The 25865-nt window shown below is 35.1% G+C and overlaps 2 long non-coding RNA genes across 3 annotated transcripts in view; both read right to left on the bottom strand.

The window, feature by feature from the left end:
• Nucleotides 1-5962, bottom strand: part of LOC123379664 — a 32773-nt gene extending 26811 nt beyond the window's left edge. For both annotated transcript variants that reach the window (XR_006584421.1, XR_006584422.1), the window contains exon 1: nt 5851-5962. This is a non-coding gene — a long non-coding RNA (uncharacterized LOC123379664). The remainder of the gene's footprint in view (nt 1-5850) is intronic.
• A 2880-nt stretch (nt 5963-8842) lies between these two features.
• LOC102899341 lies at nt 8843-25653 on the bottom strand. The gene is made up of 3 exons (XR_006584420.1): nt 25368-25653; nt 24234-24388; nt 8843-9053 (listed from the first exon to the last, which is right to left on the bottom strand). It is a non-coding gene; the product is annotated as an uncharacterized LOC102899341 (long non-coding RNA).
• Between the last annotated feature and the right edge of the window lie 212 nt (nt 25654-25865).

Genomic DNA, 25865 nt, shown 5'->3' with positions numbered 1-25865 from the left:
AAAGGAGTACAATGAGGAGATCACCAGGGAAAACACAGTGCTCCTCCTGCTGTATTCTGTTTTGACTAAAGGAAGAAGGCTAAGCAAAGTACAATTATGTAGTATTACGGATCCTTTATTTCCAAGTATCTTGGCATATAATACATACAACATCTAATTCCCAGTAGGTAAAGGCAGGATTCCTTCCTGCTTCCCTCCCTCTCTCATACCACTTTTTTTGTTTCTCTTGGTTTTCTCCTCTCTGTCCCTTCAACATTTCCATTTCTGATCAAATGCAATCTATTCATGTGAAGCACAACATCATGCTGACTTAAGTCTTTCTGCTTCTTTATCTTTCAGAAGAAAATCGCTCTATAGTTGAAATCCCAAATTACAGTAAGAAATATGCAAGGTATCAGTGGTTCAGATTTTGATCACCAATACGAAGTAGAAAGCTTTCTTTTTTCTCTTTGAAGTGAAATGTTTATCTTGTAGATAGATTGATAGTTGAACTAATGGTAATGAGAACACTTTACATAAGAGCATTTATAATGAAATTGGTTCTGGAATTTGTAGGAGACGTAGGAAACATTTTTTTCTTGTTAAAAGTAATATTATAACCAAAAAAGGTATTTTTATTAATGAATTTCAGGGTTGGAAGAATGTTAAAGAATATTGATATATCTAACTCTAGTAATAGAATTTTCTTTTCTCTTGAAATGCTCTCAGGGCTACAACAGTCTCATATGTCTATTTTCTCCTATGAAATATTTCTAGTACATCTACTAATTTTTAAACTATATTAAGAGATTTTAATATTGCAAGAGATTGATGACTTATCCTTGAGGTAACTTCATAACTGCTTCTTTTTTACTCAATACTTGAATCTATTATCATGTGTGTTAATTCAACCATTCAAAATGTTATCTGTTCATCTGAATACAACTGATAATTTGTGTATATCTGAAAGGTGTATTTCACATTTATTTTACGCAGCATGTTTTCCAAACATATTCCACCCTTTATGTACAGAGAACAATTGAAAGTCCTTCAGTGTTGTTTCCATCAAGAGACAATAAGTAGAAGGAATCATTGCCACTTATTCTGTTTGATTCTTCCCTTTCAATTTTGGGAATAAATTGAAGTTGCTTAAAAATGTGTCTTTTGATATATTGTAGCTAAAGTTCTTCAATTTATGCTTTTAGTTTGCCAACACTGAGGGGAGGTGTCCATAAATATTTAGCTACCTAAATAAATTCAGACTAAATATACCTGAAGAAAGATGATTTGATGATATACCTTCTTGAAAGACGTTCTCAACAATTTACACGCAAGAATGAATCCTATCATTTAAACTAATTTTCAAAATGTTTGGCAAAAAGAAGCATTTTCTTCTGCTCAAAAGTTTCTTCTCCAAAAGCAATTACATTGTTCATGGAAATCAAACTGCTGGGTTTTCCTTTACTCCTTTCAAGGTTTATGATCCTTATATGGAATCAGACTCCCATTTTGCAGGTATTGTTAGACCAAAATCATGAATATTAAGCCATTATTTTTCCATTAGCAAGTTTTCCCAAGGTGGGTTTTTATCATTTTAAGACATTTTGTTTTGTGTGTTACTCCCTTTTTGTCTAATCACCTCTAAAATTATGAACTCTACAAGAATAATACATGCTGAATAACAAAACAGCTTGAAATATTCATAACTAAGAAAGCAACTGTTAAATGTTCATAAACAAAGTTGTTTGGAGACTCCTTTATTAATTTTTAATTTATTTTCAGTCAATTCCTTATTACTTCCAAATTCCTGTAGGGGATTCTGTTAATTAGTCATGTGTAAAATATTCATTAAAACCAGCTTCCTATTTTCTTCTTTTATTGCAAATTTACATTTCTAATCTTATAACCAAAATAAATGCCATTGGGTAGAAGAACCACATTAATTTTGATCAGCCACTTAAAATAGAAGCGCATACAACGAAAGATATGGTAATATAAACTAGAAGTAATACTTATTTTGTGCTTTTATACCTTTGCACATAAAGGATATTTCACAAACAACATACACTTCGTATTAACTTACTTAAAGATTCATGGTTAATCCCCAGCGACAAAGTTGATGTCAAATTGAAATCTCTAGGTTGCACAAGTTTTGCCAGATGAGTAAACTTCACATTTCGCTTTTAAAATTAGTTTCTTTGTTATTTATTACTTTTAAAAATATCTTAAACGACTGTCTTCACTGCAGATTACTGTTGTTTGGGCTCCATACTACAAATTACAAAGTAGGGTAGGCAATGGGACATTCAAGTGAGCTTAGCATTAATGTAGCTATTGACTCTTTTCTTCATAAAGACACATCAGTAAAACATTCATACAAATATCTTTAAAAGTAATATATGCTGGCTTGGTGAGAAATAAAGTTTCCAATGCCAGGTATAATATTGCAAAAGTCAAATTCTCCATCGGTTGAAAACTTTTGTTTTGGGGTACATCTAATACTGCTCTCCTGAAACACTCCAGATAGCCTGTGCATACTGCTTTTCTTCTGAAAGTCTACACCCAAATTTTAATCCTTCAGTCATGCAATTAAAATATGTAAAATACAACTCCATATGGAAAGGCTGTTAAAATTAAAGGACTATTTAGGGGCACGTAGGTGGTTCAGTCGGTTAAGCATCCGTTTCATGGCTTGTGGGTTTGGGCCCTGGGTCAGGCACTGTGCTGATGGCCTGGAGCCTGAAGTCTGCTTCAGATTCTGTGTCCCCCTCTCTCTGCCCCTCTCCCCTCTCAAAAATAAATAAACATTAAAAAAATTAAGTAACTATTTAATGGAAAAAATCAAAAGCAGGTATTTTGAGAGAAGAGAAAGGAAATTATCTCCATTTAGTCAAATAAATGGAATGTTTTGTCCGTTTGCTTTGGAGAGGAACAGTAAATTTACTACCAAATTAAAGTCATGGCTGTGACAACACATTTACACCCTAGAAAGATTTAGCAATATTCATCAAAGATCTCTCAGGGATCTTCTGACACCAAGCCACATCAAGGCAATAAATGTAGGAGGCACAATTCGTTGGATGTTTTAAAGAGAAAATACTGATTCAGTAACAAAAACTACTCATTGGGATGCCCAAGGTGTATCGACCAATATTGTAAAAGATTGTTTCTTCATTAAACAGAAGGTCAAATATAAGACTGAATTTTTGAAAGACGTAATACCAATATTAAAACCGATCTCTAAGTAACGGGTAAAAATATATACTAAAACAAACAAACAAACAAAAGTTAACTATAGCATATGGTCAATTAGATTAGAGATCTCTTACCAGGCTAATTTGAACTGTCAGTCAATACACTTTAGGGCTGCTTATTCTCCTAAAAGTCAACCTAACGTGAATTTGATCTAGCCTGCATTGATTTCTTCATCTTGACCACAGGACATCAAGAAAGTTATTCCATGGTGACACACACACACATAAACTAATCTGCCAGTCTCGTATTGTAATTTTTAAAAGTTAATTTAACATGCCTACTGGTAAAGACCATGCTTGCCCCTCTTATCACTACCTTATTTTCTAAACGCTCACAAACATTAACTCTCTAGCAATTTTTCTCAGAATCAACCAAATTAGAGTTTTCTAAATCTCCTTTTGGCCATGAGGTCATTTTTCCTCAGTATTTTGAAACTTTCATTCTCCAAGAGTTTTGAAAGAATTATCAGGCAGTCATGACTTTGCACCTCTGTTATTCCGTTATTTACATAAGGCCCTTAGAAAATCTCAGAGACTCCTCTATATCTCATATCTACAATGTCCCTTGATCATAAATGTCGTGTGCCTTCTGGGTTGAAAATCATTTTCACATTTAGATGGGAGAGTGGGGAGTAGCTAAAGAAGAGTGTGAAATTCAAGCCTCTCTTTTACAAATGAGGACCCTGAGATCAAGCACAGGTGTGTTCAATGAGCAGACTACCAGCTGGACCTCGGGCCATTGCGCATGCTCATTCTCCATGAAAGGCACTTGAAAGCAAAATTAAGAACAGAATAATGTGTGTGAGTGTACTATGAGGAAAAAAAAAATACTCAGCTCTGATTTGGGTTTAAGTTCCAGCTTAACCCTTAGGCAAAGTTTTGAACATAGTTTCCTCATCTGAAAAAGGCAAAAAATTCCCTGCACTGTTTTACAGCACTGCTATGAGATGCCTAATTGGGAAACAAAGCAGGGAAACCATAATGGATCATATAAGCATAAGTTATTATAATTATATAGTAAATTACACCATCTGTCTTTGTTCTTGTTATAAACTTTAACAAAAATTGTAACATAGTCTGCCCTTGCTGCTTCTTGAAATGTTTTAAAGTTGTTAGATCGTTTTTTATCTTTCTAGACTTTATTCCAGAGAAAAGATCATGAGTTTTTTATAACCCGACAATAGCTTTTCCTGAACATACTTTTTGATGATAATCATCATTTAAAGATTTTAAATTTTGTGTGTGTGTGTGTGTGTATGTGTGTGTGTTCTACACGAGTCATTTAGATTTGGGATGGTAGCTCTTCCAAAGAACTAGTAACAACACTTTCTCAGAACTGTAAGAATGATATATTTCTGAAAATATCCGCAGCTGTCTGAAGAGACTTTTAAATGCAAGCTGCGACTCCTTTTTAGAAACACGACAGCAAGAGAGTTTCCCATTTAAGACACTGCCATATGCAGCATTTTCTTGCTCACTCAGAGATTGTATTTAATGTCTACAAAAATATATTGTGTTGATTTCTTTTGAAAGTATTGAAACTTTGAGGAACAGCAGTGTCTTTTAATAAAGAACACCTAAATGTTATACCACTCTAAAAATGTTTCGTTTCATTCTTCAGCAGCTGACAGGAAACTCGGTATTATTAAAGCAAAACAAAGCAAACTCATAGTCTATAACCAAGGCACATGATAAAAACATAGCATTTTGTTTTTACCGCATACAGCGTGAAAGCAAATCACTTATTATCAGAAATATATCTGATTCCTTAAACAGATAAATATGAAATAGTTCCTCATAAAATTATCACACTCGATTTTTAAAATGTCCACTACATCAAATAGTTTTTTATGGGGATGCCTGGGTGGCTCAGTCTGTTAGATGTCCGACTTCGGCTCAGGTCAGGATCTCCTGGTCCAGGGGTTGGAGCCCTGCCGCAGGCTCTGTGCTGACAGACAGCTCAGAGCCTGGAGGCTGCTTCAGATTCTGTGTCTCCCTCCCTCTGCCCCTCCCCGACTTGTGCACGCTGTCTCTCTGTCTCTCTGTCTCTCTCTCAAAAATAAATAAACATTAAAAAAAATTTAAAAAGTTTTTTTATGAAATGATTAGAGTCATGATCAAATTCATGTAAAAAATCTAGAAAGGGCTGTTTTTACAAAAAGATTGCTTTGCCTTTTAAAGAATTAATTAAGCAATTATTTTATACATAGCCCCAAAACTTACTCACAGTTAAACAAAGCAGTTAAATACAATGTAATGTTATGAGATTACACTTGCTGGTATTTTGTCATAACAAATAATCTTATTTTTACTTCGCTATGCAATAGGTAAGAGAAAATTATTTTCCACCATCATTTTGATCTCTAAAAACAACTTATGCTCAGAAAATCATGTGTAAAACGTAGACCCCGATAATAAATTTGGACACATTTTTATTCGCATTCAAAAATCTCTTTAAGTTAAAATTCAGATTGAAAAGGAAAGGGTTTAGGAAAAACTCAAAGATTAAGAATTCATCATCGCAGAATGACATTTCTTTTGACAACATAACTCGATTGCTACTCAAAAATAAATCATTTAGGATTCAAATGCTGTGAATATTTATTTAGTGTCATACCTGTCATTTGTTTGGCACTTTTCCCCATGGATAGAGGAGAGCAACTGTATATCTCTTATTACACAGTCAAAACCATTCCTGGTAGCAAAAATCCACAAATGCTGTGTACCTTAAAGTGGGCAGGAAAAATTTTCAGTTGTTTTAATAAATCACAAAAAGAACTAATATAATTCCCATAACAACACTCCACTTGCTCTCAAGCTAACATTTCATAAAACATCATTCGAATGCAACAGTAGATGGGGCTCCTGGATGGCTCAGTCGATTAAGCATCTGACTTCAGCTCAGGTCATGATCTCAGGGTTCCTGGGTTTGAGACCCGCGTCAGGCTCTGTGCTGACAGCTCAGAGCCTGGAGCCTGCTTCGGATTCTGTGCCTCCCTCTCTCTCTGCGCCTTCCCTGCTTGGTCTCTGTCCCTGTCTCTCTCTCTTTCTTTCAAAAATAGTAAACATTAAAAAAATTTTTTTAATTCAAATGCAACAGTAGAGAAGTCCACCCAGCCTATCTGATAGGATGAAATTTGTATTAAATTTAATAAAAGAATAAAAGCAGAAAGAGTCAAGTTCTTAGCCTTTTCCAAAATTAAGTTTCTCTGGTGTCCAAACAGTACCTTCATTTTTAGAGTGTCATATCTGTGCCAAAATTTTCTTTAGGAACTACCTAATTTAAGGTCCAACATGGCATGATAGAACTGAGAATATGCAGGAGCTAAGCACATCTAAGAACAACTTCTAGGAAATTCATTTAGACAAGACACTATTAGATTCTGGACAGGAATAAGTCATATTTTAATTATACTGCAGTATACCTATAAAATGATATTTCAATATTTTAAATTAATTTACTTTGAAACTACTCAGCTTCTAATTTATTGTGTTGTTGGAGATCAGTAAATTTAACATCAAACAAACAAACAAAAAACAATTTTGCTGCATGAAGAATTTTGGACAAAACATTGGCACTCTCCAAAATTTCTATCTTGTACCATTTTTGTGAGGATTGACTCAAGTTGTAAAGTACACTGCCAAATAAAGCTCTATATGAATATAATAGATTACTCTGCGGATGGTGATGATTAGTGTTTGTGGGTAATTTAACCCCATTTAACCCCAAATTTAACCCCGATTTAACAGATACACTTTCATCCCATCTTAATGCATTTTGGGTAGTTAAACCACCCTGCATAAGCCAGATAAAACGTCTAGATTTATCAGAGAACTGAACCTTAATGGAAGTCTGTTGATAATAATAAAATAAGGAATTAACAAAGTTGATATGTCATAATAAAGTGAGCGAAGTAAAGGATTTTAAGATCTAGTCACTCAACAAATCATGGAGTCAGTTTCTCTTGGTCTGGAAAATAAATGGATTGGATTTTAGGTCCCCAAATATGTATCCAACAATAAGCTTCCACATTCGCTGTCACAATCAGAAATCCATAGTTTTATAAATCACTAATAACATAGCAATGCAGATGGTAGATTGTACTTTTTAAGTCAAACATTGTTTCATATCCATCATTGCAAATGATCCCTACCTTCCACCTCCTCAAAAAAAAGCTATGAGGGAGCCAAGACAGACTGTACAATCCCCATTTTACAGGTAAGAAAACAAAGGCTAAGTGAAGTTGCATAATGTGCCGTGGATAGAAACATAAGATGCCCAACTGGGGCTAGAATACAGATTTTTTTTCATTGCAAGAGAAGGAGTCTTTCAGGATTCTTAGAAAAGATTCTCTCAAAAATGAAAAAAAATCATTGATCATAGAGCATTTTGGTATCTATTAACAATAAAATTTCCCATGAGTTAAGGGATAGACTAAAATACACAAAGGTTGAAATATTCTAATCTCTAAAATTAATACATAAAAGCAGGAAAACTAACCTTGTTTGTTTATTCTTCATTAAATATTTTAGCAAATAGTGGGGAAATGATTGTTTCAATTTTTAGGTATTAGACACTTCTCTTTAGTACATTGTATTGCATTTTAAAAGTATATCAGAATTGAAAAATACATATAATTATTATAATATTCAAAAGTATTCATTTTTCTCTCAGTTCAAATATTTGTAAATCATGTTCTAATTATAAAACCTCTAGAGTTGATTAGAATCAGCTTTAATTATATTCATATTTTATTTTAAAGCCAATCAGTTCACTTAATAGAAAGGAACTTATGCTGTCAATACTATTAATACCAATTGCCTTTAGATATCTCACATTAGTATTTATTTGATTCACAAAAGTAATCATTTCTTGAAGTTGCCTTAAGATAAATGCATAATATTTTATAATCATGACAGTTCTATTTCTAAATTTCCATGTTTTATAATATGTCATTAGTTTCATGCAGTTTATAAAACTTGAAATACAGTGATAGCAACTGTGTATCATTTATATGTCAAAGACATTTGAATGCTAACTCTTGAAAATTTTCTTTAAGCCCTATTACTGATTTCCTGTGAAAAATAATATATTACAATGTAATGCAGGTAGCTAATGGGTCCCACAAATTAAGACACAGTGAAAACTATTTGCTTCTTTCAATAAGCTCAATTAGAAAGTTTATGATAACTTGTAAATTTTTGTTTTCGATTGAGTGACAGGAAGTAACAGTATATAACTGCCAAAGGTTATTAGCATATAGACTGAGGAGAGACTATGACTGGCTAAGAATTCATTTTTTCCAGTGCAACTTTAAAACTTTCTCCTGGGTGGACTCCATTCTTTATTTTAGTACAGTGAAATTGTCTCTTAACTCAGAACATAGTGAGCAATGTATTGCATTTTAATGTGTCCTTTTCTTACACAATTTGTGAAAATAAAATATCATGGTCATAGCTTTTGAAAGTACTATAACTTTTTAAACTACAAAGCAAACTGAAAGGGAGGGAGAGTGGGCGACCTGCAAGGAGATAAGGAAGGGAAATGGAAAGGCAGGGGAGAGGTGAGGAAGGAAAACAATCCTGATACCCTAATAAACTAACTTGCCTTCCATTGCCTCGTGTTCCTGCACATTTAGCAGTTTGTCAGTTGGCAGAATGAAGAAGTAATTCACAGATTCTGCAGATTCCAGTCATACTTGCGGGAATGGATTCTGGACTTCCTCAGGACTCACTGAGAAGATGAAACTTGGCAGAACCCATGTGGAAATTCATTTCATCTGTTTTCATTTTATACTGTCTATCATGTAGTTTTGATGACTAAATGGAAAAGAAAAAATGAAATTCTACCATATGAATTTCTATTAAATATCATTTTAGCTATCAGTTGTCACACCTGTTATTTGATGCATTTCCACCAGTTGGTATAATTATATATATTTGCAACCTATATCATTCTATGAAGCCTTATTTATTTTGCAATGAATCCAATTTATTAAAAATTTATTCAAACATCTTAATATATACCAAATATTAGTTCCCAATATATTTAAATATTTTTCACTCCAAATCTATAAGGGATTGATAACATGTGGCTGTTTTTAAGTGAAAATGAGTCACTGTTTTCCATGATAATGTCACGACAGCTCTGCAGGCTCTCTTTATGGGTCAGCACATGCGCTTAGATTTGCATACAATTTCAGGAAGTTTTGAAGCTCCCTGACTTCTCTTCTTAAACCCTCCCAGGTTCTGAAGCTCCATCAAACCTCTATAGTCTATCAGTTGCCTCCAAAATTCTGTCATTAGAGTCACATATCCGTTACATTCTTTTAGTATTCTGCCATATATGTATATTTGTATATAATACCATGCAGGATTAATCTCTTAAATATAACATAAACATGTACAAAAGTAGACTTTAAAAGACTAAACAGGGGCACCTGGGTGACTCAGTCGGTTAAGCTTTTGACTCTTGATTTCAGCTCAGGTCATGATCTTGTGGTTCGTGGGTTTGAGCCCTGTGTCAGGCTCTGCGCTGACAGCACAAGCCTGCTTCTGATTCTGTCTCACTCTCTCTTCTCTTTTACTTAAAAATAAAATAAAATAAAGACAAAACAAAGATGTAAAGAATAATATCTTACTGCTTCCTTACTGATGTGACTTCAGAGCATCTATATGGTTGGGTGTGATTTATAATTAACGATGATATATTATGTAAAATCTTGTTTCAGAATGAATTCTTGATTACTTTTGTTTCTTGGTTAAATGTTTGTCAGATCTGATTAGTCCCTGTTTTTATTTCCTAAAATGCCTCATAGTATAAGTATCAACATCCCACTTTCAAAACCAGCAGTCTATATATTATAAAACACCCACACATACATACATACATACATATTGGGTTATTATTATGTACCTCATGAAGATGGCTCATCAACCATTCAAACTTCGGACTGGGTAGAATCTGGCCTAAATCGCAATTTCTCAGTGGGATATAAAGACAAAAATACTTTTACATGTATATTTAAATAGATATATATTTCAATGTCTTTAGTCCCAGTCAGCCTTCACATAATTTCTAAAATGCTTCCATCTTGATTTAGTTATATTTCCTAGGTTAAGTACTATAAATGTATACTTTGCTGAAAGTATTAAGATGATTTACTGTACTCATGTCTCTATACTCGACATCTTATTTAGATCTTTTCCTTTGGCTGAGTCATTTGATAAAAAGAAAGATTAAAAGAGAATATATTTTGTTCGCAAAGATATTCTTTTCTGAATTTCCCTGCCAAATATTTTTAATATGCTGAGCAAAGCTTTCTTTTGGAAAAAAAAAAACACATTTTATACCATCCATTTCTCAACATTCACTTACTAAAAAGGAACTTGAATACCTATTATTTATGAGCACCATGCCAAGTACTGTAGATTCCTTTTTCAAAAGTTGATATCTGCTTCCTTCTTTTATATACTCTCAGTCTTAAATTAATTGAATTAACAGGGTACCACCCACATTTCCTGACATTTTTTCCTTCTGCAAATGCACTTTTTCTAAGTTCATAGAAAATAAGTAGTGCTTATCAACCACAAAGAATTACTGAACTGTATATAAATGGGCACTAAGAATCAATCCCCACCCTTGCAATCTGGGTCTAAAATAAATCCTGGAAATAGTGCTCATTTTATCAAGGAATATGAAAGTTGACATTTCTATACTTAGCAAGCTTATTCCTTAGTGGTGATAGAAAAGAAAAAAGACTGATCTAATCATTCCAGTATTCCAAATTACATCATAGATAGTGACTCTTCAAATGAAAACATACTTCATAGGCCTACTCTATAAGCTTTATATTCTGTAGTGTAACAAAGTATTTTAGGAGTGAAAATGACAGATGTGAGGTACATTAGCAAAACGAATAGTCACTTCTTCCCACCAGACCAAGCACTTTTATCACAGCAATTTATCAGGAACTAGATAGCAATTTAAGAGGAAACATTTGAACTACAGTATATATCGCAAAGGAAGTCAGCAAGTTTGAAATTATGACTACAAAACTAGTAAGCATTTCATTACGGATTTTAATATTTTGAAATTAAACTATCACTTAAAAGATGAAGAAGTGAAAAAATACACAGTTATCAGAATACATCGGGTAAAACTTAGGGAAGAAGGAAATTTAACTCTGATTTAGTCAGTAATCGCCTGCATTTTTCGGTCTGCATTTATACATCTACATTTTGGGGGAGTACTTGGCTGATTTTCTGGGAAGCACTGATTCTCCCAGACTGCCTGTGTCACTAGTGGGTTCTGCTCAAACGTTTTACAAATAAATACAAGTCTAAATTCAAGATCCAAATGCTTAAACAGCAGAGAATTTTCTACTAATTCAATTTTATTTCATTTCATTGTTCTTATCAGAAGCTGTTGACGTTCAGAAAGAGTTATTTTAAGGCTGCATGTGTTCAAGAGGAGCTCTAGAGATAAATATGCACAAAAAACTCTGATAAATGACAAAATTCCAGAATGGAAACATGCTTTGGTCAGGGGGAAACATTCACTCCCTCAGTCTTTCACTCACTTCATTAGACATGAAAAGCCTCCTCTGGAGGTGCAGTAATAAGACAGACACAGCCCATGCTCTCAGGAGCCCATGCTGTGTTGACAAGACTGTTAATATTCAATTTGAATACAACGTAGACATGGTATGATAAAAATATGTTTAACATGCCATGACAGAAACATGAATTAAGCACCTGAGTCTGTGAGAAATCCTTTGAGAATCCTGCCAAGGGCGGGGAATGGGGAGACAAGAAGGTGGGCATAAAAGGCTCCCCCTAGTGGTAGCCAGCCCTGCCTCTGCCCAAGGTGGAAGGGAGACTTCATTCCTCTGAACAGCATCCCTTCAGGAATGGCAGTGTGAAGCGATTCTGTACAACATTAAGGGGGAATCCATACGCAGCAGGGTTCTGGAAAAGTTTAGGAGAAACACAAAAATGGGCACACAAAGACAGACATTTCCTCTTCTAGTCTGCGGCTCATGTTACTTTGAGAAGATCCAGTGCTATGAGTCGCCACGGTTTTGGTGCCATTTTAACAAGAAATAGGAAAAGGGGCACCAGGGTGGCTCAGTCAGTTGAGCCTCCAACTTTGGCTCAGGTCATGATCTCATGGCTTGTGAGATTGAACCCCGTGTTGGGCTCTGTGTGACAGCTCAGAGCCTGGAACCGGCTTCGGATTCTTTCTCTCTCTCTCTCTCTCTCTCTCTCTCTCTGCTCCTCCCCTGCTCATTATCTCCCTCTCTCTCTCTGTCTCTCTCTCTCTCTCTCTCTCTCTCTCAAGAATAAATAAAACGTTTTTAAATTTTTGTAAAAAGAAGAAATAGGAAAAAAATTGGGAGTCAGTGGAACTGAACACAGTCCAAAGCTTACTCACTTACATTTGCATTTGCAGACAGAATAACTTTGACAGCTTTACTAAGTGGCCAAGAGATTCCAAACATCAAACATAGGTACAGATAAATATGCCCTAGCTACTCACCAAAGTCAGGAAATAGAACAGGCAGCTCAAAGTGAGAATCTATCCTTTACTGATCTATTTAGTCCTATAATTTCACCCTAAGTGATTCACTCCTTTATGTCTTGATACAAAAGCTTAAATATACTTGCACAGGCTCAGCTATTATTAGCTAATGTAAGAATACATGCTATGTGCATTATTGCACGATGTAACAATGTGCCAAATGTAGAGAAGGGTAGCTGATGTTTGGAAGAGGACTAGAAGCAAGGGCCTGGTCAATGGTACAAATCAAAAGAATGGCAAGACTGAAAGCAAAGTTAGAATAGAGACCCAATTTGCCTATTTCACAATTTTATCTAGTGTTGGTCCTAAATACAATCTTTGAGATAAATTTTATTTCATTCTGGAGGATAGATTTTTATATCTAAAATTACTTCTCCATTTTCTTATTAATCAAAACAATTATCAACAGAAGGCCAGCTGGAAGAATTTCACAATAATATTTGCCAGTCTATTATAAAATAATGATTGTAAATTGCTCCCATTTATTGAAAATTGCTACATGCAGTAAGTGTGCTTCATATGTATTATCTCATTTAATCATCATAGCAAAACTATGAGGCTAATACAGAACTCTGAAGCTGATCTTTGTACTTCCCAATAGAACCCAGACCGAGCTACCCAAGATCAATTATTTGTAAGTAGCAAAAGTGAGATTCAAACTCATGCTTTCTGAACACAAAGCCCATACTTTTAAACAGTAAGTGTGAATGTATGACACAGAGGAAGAAACATGTTGGCAATTAGCCTAGGAGTGTGGTCCCTCTTGCCTGTAGAGGTAAGTATTTCAGTATTTTATTTTTGAGTATTGAAGTAAACTGTGATGGTGTTTTCTAACGTTTCTTATCATAAACTCATAAAATTTCAAGATTTGTCAAGAAATGTTAAGACTGCTTTGTTTAACTGAATACAAAGTATTTGTAAGGGTTAATAACACATTTTTAAAAATACCTGAAAATACACCTGTAACAACTGACCACTAATCTCCTTCCGTTATACACATTCATAAAAATGAACATTTTTAAAGTTATTTCAGGATCGTAATTTTAACAACCTCTCTTGAAATGTTATGGGAACCAATGAGTTAATACTCATAAAGCACACTGTAATTCTTAGTTTAAAGGTGCTTAACTTAAAGAATATATGGACTCTTAATAAAAAGGTCAGATGTGTAATTTATTGAACTAAAAGCAAGTTCTTCTTTATGTGTAATTAATCATGGAACTTGTATTGACATGGACTGAAAAACAGTGTGGCTCATTGCAATTCAACCTCACCAGGATAGTTAAATGAGGAAACAAATTGTTCAGGTAACATCAGCCCAAAGAATACAACAGAAACTAACATAAGCATAAACGTCATAATTGCCACCATTTAATATTCACTGGCTGCCTGCTAAGTGGATATAACCATGATAAATGCTTTAAGAGTTTTAAAGAGAGGGAGAACATCATGGGTCAACAGCATAGGAAAAATAAGTTACGTGATACTATTTTAATAGTTCTAGAGTATACGTGATACGATTTTAATAGTTCTAGAGTATAGACCCTCTTTTATTTGTAGCAAGCATTATTCACATACTACTTCATTCTTTTTGTTTAATTTTTATTCATTATTTTAAATAAGAAATATTTGAAACAGATGAAAGACCATGTGTAAGCATATACAAGCTGTAAAGCATAAGAATAAACTAGCTACCACAACATATATATTGTCGGTTCCTTCTGCATGTCTTATTTTTATCTCTCATTTGGAAGTAAACACTATCCTGAATTTTTTTAGTATGATTCCCTCATTTTTTTATGGTTTTAGCACTATCCTTGCACAGGAAGTTCATATTTGGGGGGTATTTACAAAAAAATGGCATCATACTTTATGTCAATTACCGTGACTTTTTTTTTTCTCTCCTCATTACATTTCTAAAACTTATCAATGTATTTCACTTTTTGTTTCATTAATTTTTATTACTGAAAAATATTCCATTATGGGGATAAACTTCGTCTTAGTTATCAGTTATCTTCCCTATATTCAGGTAGGTTGTTTCTAGTATTTTGGTTTTTGCTTGTTTTTAGTATTACAAACTATGTACATTTTTGTTTCTGTCTCCCAGGGTTTATTTACAAGAGTTTCTCTAATTATACATCTAGGAATACAATTGATAAAGGGTAGATTTTTTTCTTCCTAAGTGGATACACTAAAATATAAAAGGTAACTTGATCTACACCCCACGAATACTTGATATTGCTAAGCTTACTTGCTGCTAATCTATATTGCGTCCCAGTAGAGCGGAGACTATTTTATTTTTGGTTTTTGAAAACTCTCTTGAGATTTTGTGTCCAATTTAATTGAGTCTATAGTCCATTTTTTTAATGTTTATTTTAGAGAGAGAGGGAGAGAGAGAGAGCAAGAGTGGAATAGGAGCAAAGAGAGAGGAAGATTCAGAATGCGAAGCAGGCTCCAGGCTCTGAGCTGTCAGCACAAAGCCCTATGCAGGGCTTGAACTCACAAACCCCAAGATCATGACCTGAGCTGAAGTCCAACATTCACCCGACTGAGCCACCCAGGAGACACGTATAGATCATTTTTAAGGAGAAGTGACAGAATTACATCATTCTATTTAAATTTTCCATAAAGACTTACATTACATTAAAATTTTTACTTACATTAAAATTTCATAATTTATGATATATTTTAAATTTTTTTTTCTTCAACGTTTATTTATTTTTTTGGGGACAGAGAGAGACAGAGCATGAATGGGGGAGGGGCAGAGAGAGAGGGAGACACAGAATCGGAAACAGGCTCCAGGCTCTGAGCCATCAGCCCAGAGCCTGACGCGGGGCTCGAACTCACGGACCGCGAGATCGTGACCTGGCTGAAGTCGGACGCTTAACTGACTGCGCCACCCAGGCGCCCCATAATTTATGATATATTTTAAAGTGGATTGGGTTTTTTTTTGTTGATAGTGTAAATGGTATTTTTAATTGGAGCAAACTGCAATCAATTTTTATATATTGATCCCATATTTAGCCACTTTGTCAATCTTTCTTACTATTTCTAACAATGTATATGTTATAAAATAATGTGTATAATAGCAGCTTTGCCTATTCTTTTCAGTCCTAATAGATTATATTTCTTTTTCTTATTTTGTTGGCCAGGCTTTCAGTATAATGTTTGGAAGAAGTGATAATAAGTCATTTTTTGTCTTTTTTCCCCCTAATTTTATACTTTTTGCCACAACAATGATATTTGCTATAATATGAATATTTTATTCTATTATACATTTTTTTAAAAAAACAGGAATGAGTATTGAGTTTTAGCAAATGGCTATTTTCTATATCTATTGGCTACACTGTGTTAGTTTCTTTTTCTAGCCAGCTAATATGGTAAATTCACTTAAAGATTTTCTGAAGTTTTATTCTTGGGCTAAACCCAAACTGGTCTTTTTTTTTTTTTTTTTTATTGGTGTATTAGACTGTTACCATGTTTTCATACTATCCTTGCTTAGTTTTGGTACTAATGTTATATAGGGCTTATAGAATAGGCTGCCTCTTTATTCTCTATTCTCTAAATCTTTGTATAAGATTACTTAAAATGATATATTTCTTGAAAATTTGATAAAACTCATCTGTAAAATTATTTGTATTTCATTTTTTCTGTGAGAGAATGCTTCCTTTATTTTCCTCTAGTAAACACATATCTTTCCTGGCAACAATAACAATAGCTAACACAAAGGACTTATTGAAAGTGCTAATTCTCTTGCATATAATACATATAATACTTGTTACAATCTTAGAAGCAATATATTATCATTATTTAATTTTAAAGATGAAAAAATGAGGCCTGGGAACAATTGCTTAGCTTATAATAGCAAAGTCATAAGTTATATCTACATAACTTTGCTCCAGAGCCTACGTCCACTAGAATTGTCTGTTGACCAGAAGTCCTATGGTTTATATCTTTTGCCTTGAAACTTGGGGAGGTTCAAGCTTTCCTTTTTATTCCAATTTTAAAAGTCCTGAGAAAGGTCTTTAATTGGATATTACCCTCCACTCAACTATGGTCAGGATGACAGGGTTTATAGCAACATGACTGCTCCCATTCTTACATGAGAATATAGTGATATTAAAAGAAGCTGCCAAATAAAGAGAGTTGCATTTATAGAAAATGGTCAAGGTTCTGGGTAGGCACAGGCACTGGACTAGGAAAAATATCTGAAAAACAGAAAAAAAAAAAACGCTATACTCAGAAGAAAATTTCCCTTATACAAGTGGAGCTTTGTGTATATGTAAAGATTTTTTACCTGACTGAAAGAGAAGTCTGGCCTTTGTCCTTGGTTCCAAAGAGGTAGACCCCTAGATCTTGGAATTTCTTGCGTGACGAAATTTTGTTTTGTTTCATTTTGTTTCCTTGTGTTGTGTTGTGTTTTTTATGTGAAGGCTTTCGACCACATCAAACAGTCTATGATAACAATGTGATGTATGGTATGGACTTCGGGTTATGCGGAATCGGTGTGACAACCAAAGAGACTGGAGAGTAAATTCAGTCACGCAGGTAGCCAACCATCTCTACATGACTGAACATCAATAAATCTTCTGGACACGAAGGCTTGTGGGAACTTTCCTGTTTGGCTACACTCTGCATATCTTCATACCATTGCTAGGAAGGGTTGACACTATCCATGACTGCATTGGGAGAAGACAACTAGAAACTCCAAAGAGGAATCTCTCCTAGACTCAACCTCACAGTTCTCTTCCCATTGGCTGATTCTAATCTGTATCCTTCGCAAACTCTAACTGTGAGTTTAACAGCTTTCAGGGAGTTCTGTGAATCTTTTTAGTGAATTATCAAATCTGAGGGTGATCTAGGGAACCCCTGAAATCTGCAGGTAATGTCAGAAATGAGCGTGGTCTTGGGGACTGTTTCATAACTTTCTTAATGACGAGTATTTATCTGCCTGATGCCCTGCTTTTTTAGGTGAGGTGCTCTTTCAGAAAGTGCCTTGGTCCCTAATACAAAGAAATCTATAGCAGGCAGCCCTGGCAGGGCAACTAACATGCTCAATTTTCTTTTTTTTTTTTTAACGTTTATTTATTTTTGAGACAGAGAGAGACAGAGCATGAATGGAGGAGGGTCAGAGAGAGAGAGACACAGAATCTGAAACAGGCTCCAGGCTCTGAGCTGTCAGCACAGAGCCCGACGCGGGGCTCGAACTCACGGACCGCGAGATCATGACCTGAGCCGAAGTCAGTCACTTAACTGACCGAGCCACCCAGGCGCCCCTAACATGCTCAATTTTCTATGGATCTGCTTCATGCTTTTATATATGTGAGTCTGTATACATATACTACATATAGATGCTTGTTTAATGATCTCTCCTCCTAGACTGTGAACTCCAGAAAGCAATAATCTTGTCTCTCTTATTCATTCGCAGGGTCTATATTCATTTACTATTCCGATTTGATGGATTTAATGATTGGTTAATTGATTCAACCATTCAATTAATATTACTGAACGTTGGTTAAAGAGCAGGTGCTGTCCTACATGCAGTGGGTCCAACAGTCAAGAGTTCCAATTAGACCAAAGTTTCTATTCCCATGGCTCCTAAAATACATCAGGAAAATAATATATAAACAAAATAAATAATTAAATATAAAGTTTCTCAAATGGGTGCAAGTGCTGTTGAGAAAAAATAAAGAAGAGAATGGGGAGAAACGAGTGGTAAATTTAGGACTGCGGTTCAGAGAAGGGTCTCACTTATAAGGTAACATTTCAGCAAATAACCTGAAGTGCAAAAGCAATATGTCAGTGCTCAGAGATAGACAAAGCCATGTGAAAACCAGGAGGAAAACATTTTCAGATGGGAGACTGTCAGAATAAATTCCTCAATGGGGCCAGTGCTACTACAGTTGAAATGAATAGTGAAGAGGGAGAAAGAAATGATAGAAGGTAACATTAGATAAAAAGGAGAGCAGATATATGAGGCCTGTGGGTCAGTAGAAGGACTTTGGCTTTGATTCTGAATGAACACAGATTGCCATTAGATGGTTTTGAGTTGAGGAGTGTCATTATTCAAGTAACATTTTTAAAAGATCACTCTGTATGCTGTATTGGGTACAGATTATGCGAGCACAAAAGGTGAGAATTGAAAGTCCAGTAAAGAAAGCCCATTTTTATGGAGAAATCCAGGAAAGAGATGATGGTGGCTTGGACCACAGTCAAGTTGGTGGTGGCAGTGAGAAGTAAAATAATTCTAAATGGATTCTGAATGTAAAGCTCACAGAATTTGCTGAAGGGTTATATGTTGGGTGAGAGAGAGAGGAGTCAAGGGTGATCTTAAGGCTTGTGCCTCAAGTAACAGTTAGGATGGAATTGTCCTTAAATCAAATGTGGAAGCAGAAACAGTTTCGGATTTTTTTTGTTTGAGAGACAGAGGAAGAGAAGAGAGGAAGTTTTTTTTAGACATTCAAATGGCATATCTAAGAAAGTAGTTCTAGGTGCTGGTGATACAGTCTAAACATGGAAAGAATAAACAACAAAGACATAGATAAGCTTCATCCTCTTGTTTGCCGTTATATCATTATTACCTTGCATAGGTGTTCAATAAATATTCAAGACATGAAGAAGCAAATGTTTTACTACGAATATCTAAAATTCTGCCATGATTTTGCCTCTATGGGGTTGTGCAGTAATAGTATTGAGGATAGGGCCAGGAATTTCCTTAGAATGCAACTCCAGATATACTCATTTCTGACCTCTATCCACTAAGCAATTTGTTTCCTGTAACACGTTTGATTTTCAACAGTGATATTCTTGTGAGTCAGCTAGGATGTTAGTCAGAAAACAGACCTCCGAGTAAGTAAAAAGTTAAGTTGAACACAGTTTAGTTTTATCTGTTAGAATACCAGGTGATTTTGCATAAAAACAACTCCAATTTTTCCATAATTGGCATTCATGTTTTTCTGACAAAAACTGACTAAGATATTTGGCTAGTTCTTAAGGCCACTTCTGACAAGAGGAAGTTTGTTTTCCTGTTGCTCTGACAGGAAGAGGAGGATCTACTTCTCCAAAATGCAATACCCAATTAGGACACAGGCTAAAAATGATGACTTAAGTTAGTATATAGCACTCTTGAAAACTACATACTGAGATATACAAAGTTATGTGAGCGTTTACAAGTGTGTGTCCACATACTGAGTTTGCACTGCTAAATGAATCTCTTAGGGGTTGCCTGCAAAACAACACTGATAATGACAGGTGAAACCATGGGCTATCAGATGTGATCCAGACTCCACCAATCACCAATAGATGAAATTGGACACATTCTATTTTTGCTAAGCCTCAGATCTTTATTTCTAAAATGGTAATGCATTTGGCTCATGGAGTTATCTCAAAATGTACATGAATTTATATCCACTAAGTGCTTTCGAATGGCTGGTGCATGAGAAACATTTACTACATAGTACTCATTATTGTTAATACTATTGTGTTTGCAAATTTTGTATCCTTCTGTTCTTTACTTGTAATTATATCATATTAATCCTCTATGTCATTGAACAGTCTTTATAGATAACATTTAAAATACGGTTTGCAATACTCTTGTGTTCAGTTATTTCAGTATTCAAGGCTATTTTTAAAAATTAAACACTGGTCTGTTTTTTAGCATTATGTCATCATGCTAGCATTTTAAAAATCTGAAATCTGTATCATTACTTTATTCTGGTGAAAATCACTGACTTTATTATACTATTGATGTGAAAAGACAAATCAATTACTATTCTATAAGCCTAGCCAGTTCTGTGCCCATGAATCTAAATAGGCAAATGTATTATGTTTTGCAACTCTTTTCAAAAATAATTTTTACTCTACTTCAAAAACATTCCAAATAAATGGAATACAAACATAACAATATGGAAATTGTTATATAGTTAAGGCTGCTTCAAAACTTCCATTTACTCATGATAAAATGTATAAAAAGACAAACCAGGAAACTGTTCATGTAACAAAAACAAAATATACAGCTTGCCATCAGTAAAAAGTTTGCAGAGCCAGAAAAAAAAGACCCTTTAAAATCTTATTTTAAATGATTTTTTCAAAGTTATCAACTAAGGGATCTATTATGTAAAGATGAAAGATTTAGAATAAAGTATTTGGAGTTATTTTATAGCCTGTCTCTGCATCATTCTCTTGACTTGTATAGAGTCAAAATGCACATTTACAGCAACAGGGAACAATCTACACAAAAATATACTCGTGAGTTAACATTGATGATATTACACTTTTTTTAGAATAGTGCTTTTAAAAAAGAGATCCAAGGGGCACCTGGGTGGCTCAGTCGGTTAAGCGTCCGACTTCAGCTCAGGTCACAATCTCACGGTCCGTGAGTTTGAGCCCTGCATCGGGCTCTGGGCTGATGGCTCAGAGCCTGGAGCCTGCTTCCGATTCTGTCTCCCTCTCTCTCTGCCCCTCCGCCATTCATGCTCTGTCCCTCTCTGTCTCAAAAATAAATAAACGTTAAAAAAAAAAGAGATCCAATATCATTTTCCTTTAAATATTTTAGAATTAAATCTTTTCTTTATATTCTTCTTTGACTCACCAAAAATATTTTATTATGTTAATTAATATTTGAGTGGGAAATTTAAATTTACAATTCTACTCCCTGACTTACAATATAGCTATAATTTATTGTATTTGAAATGTATCACATATTTACTCTCATTTTTTTATGAATTCAAAACTATGTTTTAATAAAAACTAGCACGTATATCAGCATCTTGAAATAACCAAAACAAAAAAACCCAAAATATCCATTTTACTCTATTACTATCACCAATTTCATATGAATGTATAAAATAACATTGACTAGTTGTGGTGTGATTTCTTTAATTATTTCCTTTCTGTTGAGTATTTAAATTGATTGCAATATTTGAATGCTACAAAGTGGGTGTAAATTCCTCAGTGTGTAAACCTTGTCAAAATCTAAGGGTGTTTATTTTTATTTTAGAATCTATGTCAAGAATGGGAACTACTTAGTAAAAAATGAGAATGCTTTCAAAGCTGCTTATAAACACTGAGAGATTGCTGTCCAGATCAGCCTAAGTGTTTTGTTTTGTTTTTGTTTGTTTGTTGAACTAATTGTAGTACTAGGCCACCTGTGTCAAGGCATCCTAAGCATTGTTGCTGTAGCAATATTCCCATAATAGATTTTAATAATGGGCAACAACGAGTATGCATACAATAGGACTCAAAGTTACTTATCTATAGCTGCACAAGACAGGGTTTGTCCTGGAGGGAACTTAGTGTCTAATGTGGCACATTCTATATAAATAAAGAATCAAAGTAGGGTAAGAATCAAAGTAGAGAAATAAAGTCAAGACATAGAGAATGAAGAAATTAAATTCCATAAACAATCAGAAAGCACACAAGAAATGGTATCCCTCATCACAAATGTGCACTCATAATGTGGAAAGACTTTTAATTTTTTGTTAATGTTTATTTATTTTTGAGAGAGACAGAGACAGGATGCGAGTGGGTTAGGGGCAGAAAGAAAGGGAGACAGAGAATCCAAAGCAGGCTCCAGGCTCTGAGCTGTCAACACAGAGCCCGACGCAGGGCTTGAACTCATGAGCTGTGAGATCATGACCTAGGCTGAAGTCGGACGCTCAACCGACTGAGCCACGCAGGTGTCCCAGGACTTTTAGATTATTCTTACTATGTTTCCTATTAAACCACTATACTGAGTCTCTAGTTTGTTTATAACTGAAAAGTATACCTCAGATTTTTCTTCATGTTGTCCCCTAAATTTAATTTTTGATCAACCTTATCAATATCAACACATTTCTAACGTGAATTTTCTTAAAGCTCATTATGGGGTGCCTGGGTGTCTGACTTTGGCTCGGGTCATGATCTTATGGTTTGAGTTCGAGCCCCACATAGGGCTCTGTGCCTGACAGCTCAGAGCCTGGAGCCTGTTTCAGCTTCTGTGTCCTTTCTCTCTCTGCCCCTCTCCCACTTGTGCTCTGTCTCTTTCTCTCAAAAGTAAATAAACATTAAAAAAATTATTTAAAAAAGCTCATTATGATAACGCAAAATAAATGTTAAGTATAACAAAAGATTTAATGTACTTGATAAGAACTGCAGAGACCTCTTATAAATATCTAAATGTTACCATTTTTTTTTTACTTTTGTATGAAAATCTATCAATATCAGTAAGCTAATATTATCTAATAATTGCATTTGAGAGGAAAACCAGAACTGACAATTTTACTAATAAAGCTATTAGTTCTAAGTATTTCACTTAAGATGTCAACCACTTAGAAACCAAAAGACTTTATCAATAAGCCACATTTGCTTCACTCAAAGCCCAGGATTGTGTTACAAAACACCGTGTGATAGTTACAAATTAATAAACATTCCCATTATCACTTACAGCATGCTGGGATGCTTTTTCTCATGTTACTCTGATAAATACCATCTTATTTTTTAATGACCGTCTTCATAATCTATAAAAGCCACCATGTCGACTCTCCAGAAATGTTTCAGTAACCCTTTGATTAAACAAAGTCCTTAAGGATTTCTTTGAAATCTTGAAGGTTTGTCATTATTTTTAATAGACTAAGCGAAGCACTCAAAGGATAGTCACAAGCAGTTAAATCACTTGGATTTGCACTTGCCACAATGAGGTACTTTTGTGTAGCATTCATATTTTAATCAAGGAGGATCTCTTTAGTTTAATTTACAACTTGAAGATCTATTATAATAAACCCAACATACTCAAAGAATTAAGATAAAGAGACATCTAATGTTGAAGTTATTATCTCATAATAAATATTGAAAAAATACGTATGTACCCTAACTTTGTTTTAATTTCTGGACTCAATAAATTAGTGAAAAAAAAAATAACATGAAAGTAAAGATTCTAATATTAAGTATTTTTGTTGTATTTAGCTATGAAAAGAAGTTATACTTTCAAAAAGTTGCTTTATTTGTGTCTATAGAAATATACATGCACACACACATACATATACACATATACATATATATGTATATATTCATATGTGTGTGTGTGTGTGCGTGTGTGTGTGTGTGTGTGGTATGGTATGTAATTCCCTAAACTGTGGTTCAGGGCCCCCTGTCTTATCCTAATGTTAACTCCTACCTGAGCCTCTGACTTCCTTTGTTGGCAGTCTCTGATCATTACCAACTAGATGCAAAAGCAAATTAGGGGGAGGCCCAGCATTACGTAGGTACAAAGAATACACTTGCAGATGCCCTGGTAGCCACGCCTTTAATCTGATGTGCCAAAACTGTCCTCATGTTCAGCTCCCTCAAATCCAACATCGATAGTTCTAAAAACATTATGCTTAAGAGTAAATCCCCAAAACAACAATTGCTCACTTAAGATAGGAGGTAATTGTTCTCACCTTAAAGGCTAGGCATGGCCAATTTTGCCAGTTCTCCCAGGTGGTTTTGGCTTTACGGTCCTCAGGGATGACTCTGTTTTATCACTCCACCATCCCCAGGCTGCAACTTTTTCTCCTGATGGATAACTGCTAGAGTTCCGATTTAAGCACAGTGTCTTAAGTAACAGGAAAGAAGAAGCAGGGAGAAAAAAAAAATAGGCTATTTAAACAAGGCTTTAAAAGCAAAATCCAGAGCTCTGCTTATACCCCAATAGCCAGAACTTAGTCTCAGCAGAACCACTTGTAAGGTCGATCAGAAAATGCAATTTTTATGTTGGTAGGCTAAGTTCACAGCTTCAAGTAAAGGCTACTATTATTAGGAAAGATGGAAAATATATTTGTTAGGGAAGCAACCAGCAGTCCCTGCCACACCCTCATGGCAGTCTACATTCTTTGTACCATACTGACAGTTATTTATTTGTATTAAAATGGTTGGTTTATCCCTGCTTAATGAATTACTGAGGTCAGTAACATGTCATGTCTAGTTTTGTGGTAAGAAGATCAGGACTGCCTGAAAGTTACCCTGAGGATTCATTTTGGGATACCTAGCAAGCGACTTTGAATTAAGGATTCTTCTTCTCCCATCAGAAGGCAGTTTTCTCTCCCACCCCAGCCACCTAGAGGAGTTAACAAGCTCCGAAAAGCCCTACAACCCCCGATGTTAGGCAGCTAGTACCTAAATTCAGATTACTTGGCTTCCAGGAGTCTTCCTCCCTGTGAAAAAGCTATTTTCTTCAGGTTATCTATAAGAAGGGATAACAGGACTATGTGTGTGGCTCAGTCAGTTAAGCATCTGACTCTTGGTTTCAGCTCAGGTCATGATCTCGTGGTACATAGGTTTGAGCCCTGCATTAGGGTTAGTGCTGAACTGTGAGGAGCCTACTTGGGATTCTCTCTCTCTCTCTCTCTCTCTCTCTCTCTCTCCTTTCTCTCTCTGCCACTCCCTGCTCATGCTCTCTCTCTCACTAAATAAATAAATAAATAAATAAATAAATAAATAAATAAACAAACTCTAAAAAAACATAAGGGAGAATGGAGGGCCAAATCCCCTTCACTGGAATCCAAACCCAGGACACAGCGTGTCCTGAACAGTACCTATTTAGGTAAACTCAGAAGCCCATGCTCAGCAATAACCAAGAAGGCACACATCCCCTCCAAGAGGGGACGGCTGGTCCCGGTCTCTCTGCTATGCATGAAGTACAGACCCAGTAGGGAGGGCCCTGCTTTCCCTTTTGGTAGTGAGGAGTAGGACAATAACCTTGTCAGTTGTAGAGGAAGGAATTTTCAGTTAATTTGGTTGACAGAGGTCAGAATTCTGATATCAACTGTTGACAAGAGTTGTTTGGGAAAGTACTTGGGCACCCTGTGGCCCCATGGGAAGCCAAATTAGATACGGCCCCTTCTGATGAAGAAAGTAGAGGAGCATCTTCAAGTCCCAGCTAGCTCATTGTCCAAGAAATCCAGAATCAGCCTATAGGATGAGTTAGGGATATTTCTGCTTGTCATGCTGTAATTTTGAATCTCCAGTGTTACAGAGAATATGGCAAATAGTAGACACTCAGTAATGTTGGCTGGAGAATTAATGAATGAATA

This window comes from Felis catus, chromosome C1 (assembly GCF_018350175.1).
Source record: "Felis catus isolate Fca126 chromosome C1, F.catus_Fca126_mat1.0, whole genome shotgun sequence".
In the NCBI taxonomy this organism is placed as follows: domain Eukaryota; kingdom Metazoa; phylum Chordata; class Mammalia; order Carnivora; family Felidae; genus Felis; species Felis catus.
The sequence above is the reverse complement of the archived record's forward strand: the minus strand, read 5'-3'. Positions and strand labels throughout refer to the sequence as shown.